Genomic DNA, 8,120 nt, shown 5'->3' on the forward strand with positions numbered 1-8,120 from the left:
CCGGGAGATGCGTCTGCTCCAGCCTGCAGCGGAGGCTCGGGGGACAGAGCGGGCATTCACGGCTGCTGGCTTGGCCGGCTCAGAGAATGCCCGGCGTGGGCTGGCTGGCACCGGGCCCGCGGCACGCCCACGCGAGGCACCTGCTGCTCCAGTACCAAACGCGCCCCCTAGGGGGCAGAGCCTCCCTGCTGGTGACGGGGGCCCAGACCTGCAGTAACCTCCCTGCAGGGGCCCTCGTGAATCTGCCCAGGTGATCCGGAAGTGTCGCAGGGCCAGCTGGCTCCTGAGTGCTGATGGCTCCACCAGCCACCTCTGCCGGTGTAGGTGTGAGAGCACCCGAGTCCGGACCTGAGACGGGGGCTTCCGACTCCCAGCCGGCAGGACGTCATCCTCGCGGTGAGACTTTTAAGTCAGAGGGCAGAGGCTCTCAGGAAATCACCCTCTGCTGGTGGGTGACAGGTGGCAGGGGATGGTCCCGCTAGCATTATTTCTTTTTCCTTTTTTTTTTTTTTAGAATTATTTTGTTGATTTTAAGAAATTCATTTATTTATTTTTATTTGACTATTTAGAGTGTGAGAGAGGGAAAGTGAGAAAGCAAGCGGCCAGGTCCAGGACCTGAACCATGGTCACCATGTGGGAGTCCAGCGCTTCTAACCCCCACGCCACCTGCCGGCCCCACTAGCGTATTTCTACTCTGCGCTGCACGCCTGGCATTTAGGGGTGGACAGCAGATGTGTGTAACGTAACTGCTGCCATCCGTTCAGGGAGACAGGGACCGCAGCACCTTGAATTAGAACAAAAGACCCACCCATAAGGGTCACAGTAGCTTCCTTTCCCCACCCCAAGTCCACCCACATCCCATCGGTTAAATCCGAGCGCCATCAGACCAGGCAGGCTGCCTGCTTCCAAGAAAACCAAATAAATTCGAGTCCCTCTTTCCGCCAAGTACCCCGTTATCTTCATAAGGAGAGTGTATTTCCTCATGGAGATAAGGAGACCTTGGCCAGTCATTTGGTTCCTTAAAGTAGCCAGATTTTCCTAAGGTCAAGAAAGAGACAGATGGGCCAGCCCGTGGCGTGGCGATTAAGGTGGCTGTGTCCCACGTGGCCAGCCGTGCCTTGTGGAGTCTTGGACGTGCATGTGGCTGTTCCCCGTTGGAGGGCACTTTCTCTCTCTCCTTGTCTCTCTCCAACGGGTACCTGTGCCCTCTGACAGCTGTGTCGCTCTCTCCTTGTCTCTCTCCAACGGGTACCTGGTCCCTCTGACAAAACGGGGGGGGGATGGGACCAGCAGTTAGTGTAATGGATATGTCGCTGGACTCCCATGTGGTAAACCGCGGTTCACATCTTGAACCCGGTGGCTTAAAACTCACGCCAGGTGCGTGTGCGTGTGTGCCCAAGATCCCGAGAGGCGAATGGAGAAAGGATTGCAGCGTGGTCATCCCCCCTGGGGGGTGATTTCTCGCTTTCTGTCTCTCTGTCTCTCTCTGTCTGGCGAGCGCACGCGCCCTATAGCAAAAACCTCTCAAAAAAAAAAAGAAAAAAAAAAACGGGGTGGGGGGGAAGAAAAGGAGGGAGGATTCAAAGGACACACTGGGCCAGGCAGCTCCTCTGTAAGTAAAACTCAGCGTGGACTCCTTCCCTTTGACACAGCTTCGCTGTGCTGCCCAGGCTAGCCTGGGACTCCACCCTCCTCCCTCAGACTCCCAAGTAGCTGGTATTTCAGGTGTGTACTCCTGACCCTGGCTTGTGTTTACTTTTTATTTATTTTACTTATTCTTTAGTATTTGCTGTAGGACATGTGCAGATGTCAGAGAGAGAGAGAGAGAGTGAGAGGGAAAGTGAGAAAGCATCCCCCAGGGAGGATGACCACACCACAATCCCTTCTCTCCATTCTCCTCTTGAGATTTGGGGCACACATGCACATAAACTCTGTGTGTTTTTTAAGCTACTGGTCCGGGACTTGAACTGCAGAACTGGCCATGTGGGAGCCAGTTGCCTTAACCACAGCGCCGCTGGTCAGCCCACTTGTGTTAACTTTTCATTTCAGGTAGCTGACAGTGGTCCAGGCTTGTGAAATCAGAATTCCATATCCTTTCTGTTGACACCCTTTATTTTTGCTTCAGAGACCCCTTGACTGAGCCTTCACAGCTGCGTGTTGACTGGATCCCCCAGGCTTACGCCCCACTGTCATGGAGATGGCCTCACCCTTTCCCTCTCCCTCCTGAGGATGAGGCACCATTTAGGCAGCTGGTCTCAAGCCTACCTCTCGTTGCTCAGCCTCTTCATATTCTGTTACTGGTAGGACGCTCAGGGATCACTAGTTCCTCCCTTTCGCCAACATTTGGACGAGGGCATTTACTAGTAAATTCTGTGCCATCTTATTTCTCTAGCCACATCCCTTCTCTCCCAAGTAGCACTTTCCCTGTCAGCAGTCGCAGCCTAGCAATTTAACATCCCACTAGTTCTCGAGCACTAGCAGAAGACACGAGACTACCGGGTCAGAGACAAAGCCTTTGTTACTGCACAGCAGGCCGCACGAGTATTGCAACAGTTCCTTGTGTCTCCAGATCCCACAGGGACCATGCAGATAGGCCTGCAAGGATATTGCACCTGCAGTGGGTTTACATCACAGCTGAAGAACTGGACCTTGGGAGATCTCCGTTTCTTTCTGTCAGGGGCTGCAAGGCAGATCTGCCCAGCCTTTGCTCCAAAGGGACACATTACCTTTATTATTGTTAGCAAACAAATCTGCCCTCTGCTTTGGGGTGATAGTACCTCTTCCTCCCATACACACGTGTTTAACAAGACAGTCCAGAACAAAATCTGTGGGTGCCTCTGCTCAAAAGACCTGTAGAATAAGAGAATTAGGGACAATTGTCTCTCAACACTTGTAATGTTAAAAAAATTTTATTACGTATATTTTATGCAAAATATATATAAAATTTTAACCATCTTTAAGTTGCACAATTCAATGTTGTACAGCTATCACCAGTACCCATCTCTTTTTATAACATGGGAGCCTCTTCAAAAAGTTCATAGAAAATACATATTATGCATACTATGTGTGGATCTCCATTTTTTGCACCCAAATGCTTGTATTTTAATTACATTTTACACAAACTATGTGAAGTCCCCTCACATTATCTGTAATTATTGCTTCACTGTTGTTTTTTTTTTCTACACTTTTTATCTTTTTTGCTATAGGGCATGTGTGCTCACCAGAGACAAAGAGAGAGAGAGGAAAAGTGAGCAATCACCCTCCAAGAGGGATTACAATGCTACAGTCCCTTCTCCTACGTTCTCCTTTCAGGATTTTGAGTATGCACGCACACGTCATGATTTTTGTTTGTTTTTTGGAGAGGTTTTTGCTGTAGGGCACGTGTGCTCACTAGAAAGACAGAGAGAGACAGAGAGACAGAAAGCGAGAAATCACCCCCCAGGGGGGATGGCCTCGCTGCAATCCCTTCTGCTTTCTCCTCTTGGATCTTGAGCATGCACGCACACGTGCCCAGTGTGATTTTAAGCTACCGGGCTCAGAACTCGAACTGCTGTCTACTACATGGGAATCCAGCGACATAGCCATTACGCTAACTGCTGGTCCTCCTTCTCTCTTTTTAAAAGTTTATTTATTTAAATATTCTATGAGAAAAAGAGGGAGAGGGAGTACACTTAATGGGGTCTTGTTGCCACAGTCCAACCCAGCTTCAGCTAGCCCAGGGTCACAGGCAAGCAGATATGAACCTGGAACCGTCCATGTGGGTCAATCTAGCAGAGCTTTACACTTTACTACTGTGCCACTGTCCAGCCTCTCATCTCTTTTCAAAACAGCTTTATTGAGATGTAATTTATATACCATACGATTTACCCATTTAAATGGTATGATCAATGGTTTTTAGGTTTTTTTTTTTTTTTTTGAAGAGGTTTTCCCTATAGGGCGTGTGCGCTCACCAGACAGACAGAGAGAGACATAGAGACAGAAAGTGAGAAATCACCCCCGGGGGGAATGGTCACGCCGCAATCCCTCCTCCTCCATTATCCTCTCAGGATCTTGGGCATGCACGCACACGTGCCCAGCATGAGTTTAAGCCACCGGGTCCAGGACGTGAACCGCGGTCGACTACGTGGGAGTCCAGCGACATAGCCATTACGCTAACTGCTGGTTCCCAATGATGTTTAGTATTTTCAGGGTTGTGCAACTATTACTGCAATTTTAGGACATTTTCATCATTCCAAAAAGAAATCCCACACCCATTAACCATCACTCTCCATTTGACCCCAACTCCCCTCCCCCACAACCATGACTCTACCTCTGTCTCCATAGACTTCTGTCTGGACATTTGATATAACAGACTCATATCACATGTGGCCCTTTGTGTCTGGTTTCTTTTACTTACGTAATATTTTCAAGGTTCATCCATGTTGTATCCAAGGCTAATATATGCAACTTGCTCCATTCATTTCTTATTGCCAAGTAATATTTCATTGTTTGGTGTCTTAATCCAGTACAGTACCTAAACAAAACTACCTGAGATTGGGAGATTTATAAAGGGTAGAGGTTTACTTGACTCATGATTCTGGTGGCTGGAAAACTCAAAGGCGTGGTGCTGGCGCGACAGCATGGTTGACAGCGCAGAGAGAAAGAGAAGACTTTTCTTCTTCCTCTGTTTGTCCCTCCCATGCTCCTAACCCAATTGAACAATGCCCTCTCATTAGCCCTCACTTCTCGAAGGTCTTACCACCTCCCAATGCCATTACACTGGGGGCCAAGCTTCCAGAGTATGAACCTTTGCAAGATAAGCCATTACCCAAACCTTAGCATTCTAACCTGGTTTTCAGGGTTCTTATATTTCTCTCATATAAAATACAAACACCCCATTCCAATAGTCACAAAAGTCTTAATTTATTAAGCACCAACCCAAAAGTCTAAGTCCTAACTCTCATCTGAGACAGGCAAGCTCCTTCCAGGTGTGAGACTATACAATCAACAAAACTCAATAGCTACTTGCTGGAGGGAATGGTGGGCAAGTGTGGTGCAGATAATGTCCTGCCCAAGAAGAAGGCATAACAGCAGGTTCGAAGCTCAATAAGAGAGACATCAGTCCCTTTTTCTTTTTTTGGAGAGGTTTTTGCTATAGGGTGCATGCACTCCAAAAAGACAGAGAGAGACATAGAGACAGAAAGCAAGAGATCATCCTCTGGGGGAATGGCCTTACCACAATCCCTTCTCCTTCATTTTCCTCTCGGGATCTTGTGCACTCACGTACACGCACCCGGCATGAGTTTAAACCACCAGATCTGGGTCTCGAACTGCGGTCAACTATGTGGGAGTTCAGCGACTTAGCCATTACATCAACTGCTGGTACCGACATTAGTCTTTTTTAAAAAAGAATTATTTAATTAATTATAGTTATTTAATTTGATGAGAGAGCGAGAACAAGTGAAAGTGAGTAGGCAAGCTGCCAGGTCCAGGACTCAAACCACAGTCAACTATGTGGTAGTCCAGTATGCTACCTGAGGAGAGGTTATTTTATTTATTTATTTATTTTTAGAGCTTTTTGCCTTAGGGTGTGTGCACTTGCCAGAAAGAGAGAGAGACAGAAACAGTGAGAGGGAAAGTGAGAAATCAATCCCCCCGGGGGATGACCACCTCGCAATACCTTCTCCTCCCAAGATCTTGGACATGCATGCACATACACCTGGCATGAGTTTCAAGCCTCTGGGTAGGGAACTCGAACCACGGTCGACCATGTGGGAGTCCAGCGACGTAACCATTACACCATCTGTTGGCCCTGAGATGTTAGCTCTTAAAACGTGGGAAGGACCAGCAGTTGGCATAATGGTTACATTGCTGGATTCCCACATAGTCAACCACGGTACAAGTCCTGGACCCGGCAGCGTAAAACTCATGCCGGGTGCATGTGTGTGCATTCCCAAGATCCCAAGAGGAGAATAGAGGAGAAGGGATTGTGGCATGGTCGTTGTGGCTGGGGGGCGGTTTCTCACTTTCTGTCTCTCTGATGAATGCACACTGCCCTGTAGCGAAAATCTCTCTCTAAAAAAAAACCCAAAGAAACAAACACTTGCTCTCATAATGGGAGGGGCAGCCTTGAAGATCTGTAAGGTGCTTTCGGGGCCTTCTCTCTGTCCTGCCTATTATTATCTGGTTTTGTAATCACTTTAGTAACCTCAAATTCAACCACACTCTTACCATTCTCTGCTAAATGTGGTTTTTCTTTTTTGCTCTTTATGTGTTTAAGCTATGAATTTAAAACATTTTTCTTCTATATTTCCCTTTCTCTTAAATTTCACTAAATACAGTTAGAAGCAACCCGGCAGCAGCCTAAGCACTTTGTCATTTAGACATTTTTTTTTGCTAGAGAACTTAAACTGCTGTTCTTAAATTTAGATTTCTCCAAGCCTTAGGACATGGGCACAAAACATTCTAATTCTTTGCTACTCTATAACAAGGATAGCCTTCCTTCAGTTTCCAATAATTTCCTCATTCCCACCATAATACCTCCATATTTTTATTTGTGACTTAGTCAATCTCTAAGAAGTTTCATTTTCTTTCTAAATTTTTTTTCTGAGTCTCTACTATAACCTAGGTTTTTCCTAGCCTGCTTTTCCAAACTCCTTCAGCCTCTACCAATCACCCAGTTCCAAAGCTGCTTCCACATTTCCCGATATCTATATAGCAACACAATCCTGCTTTTTCTTTTTTTTTTTCTTTTTCTTTTTTTTTTTTTTTAACCAATTTCCTTTCTTAGCCTGTCATTGTGTTGTTAAACAGAAATTCCTGAGACTGGGTGGTTTATTAAGAATGTAGTTTGGGCTGGTCCTGTAGCATATGGTTAAGAGAGCCAGATTCCCACCCTGGGAGACTTGAAGGACAGGCTGAGTATGTGTGTGTACATACTAAGAACCCCAACAGGTTAGAGTAATGGAGAAGGGATTGTGGTGTGACCACACCCCACCGAGAGTGTATGTTTTCTCTCTTTAAAAAAAAATCGAAAAAAAAAAAAAAAAAAAAAAAAAAAAAAAAGAGCAGAGGTTTATTTGGCTCATGATTCTGGTGGCTGAAATGTCCAGTTATAGGGCCGCCCTCACAACATGGCTGACAGAAGCAGAGAGGAAGGCAGACGAAGGCAGAGAGAAAGAGAGAGAGAGAGAGAGAGAGAGAAAGAAAGAGAGAAAGAGAGAGAGAGAGAGAGAGAGAGAGAGAGAGAGAGAGAGAGGAAACAGACTTTTCCACTTTGGTTTATTCCTCCCATGCTGCAGCTAGCTGATTGGATAGTGCTCTCCCATCAGGCCCCGCCTCTTAAATGGATCACCACTTTCCAGAACTATTACATCGCAGACTAAGCTTCCAAGCAAAAACCTTTGTGGGACAAACCATTTCCAAACCAGAGCATGTAGATACATCACATTTGTTCAATCCATTGGATGTTTTGATACATGAACATTTGAGTTATTCCACTTTTTGGCTAGTATAAATAATGCTGCTATAAACACTAATGTGCATTGCATATGTGTCCGTGTGTGTGTGTGTGTGTGTGTGTGTGTGTGTGGTTTTATTTCTCTTGATGCCACCTAGGAGTGGGATTGCTGGGTCATACGGTAACTATGTTTAACATTTTTAGGAACTGCCAACTGTTTTCTAAAGTGGCTGTACCATTTTATGTTACCACCAGGAATATATATGGAGGTTCCAAATTTCTATTTTTTTATTTTTTATTTTTTTAGTTTGCTATATAGAGCTTCCTGCTCATTGGAGAGAGTCAGAGAAAGAGAGAGAAGGAAAGTGAGAAGGCACCCCTGGGAGGATGGCCACACCGCAAACCCTTCTCCCTTCCTCTCCAGGGATGTTGGGCACATGTGCACAGGTATCCAGAGTGGTTCTCAAGTGCCTGGTGTGTTTGTCAAACCTTTGGGTGGAGGATTCCAACTGCACAGTCAGCCAGGTGGGATCTAGCTGCCTTAACCACTCCTCACGGGCCTCATTTTGTTTTACATTTCCTGTTTAGTAATAATATTAGACTACTTTTAACATCTTTGCATACATAGCAAACTAAAAGGCTATAGTTGCGTTGACAGTCTTAGCAAAAACCATGGAGGAAA

This window comes from Tupaia chinensis, unplaced genomic scaffold (assembly GCF_000334495.1).
Source record: "Tupaia chinensis unplaced genomic scaffold, TupChi_1.0 Scaffold144982_1, whole genome shotgun sequence".
Classification (NCBI taxonomy): Eukaryota; Metazoa; Chordata; class Mammalia; order Scandentia; family Tupaiidae; genus Tupaia; species Tupaia belangeri.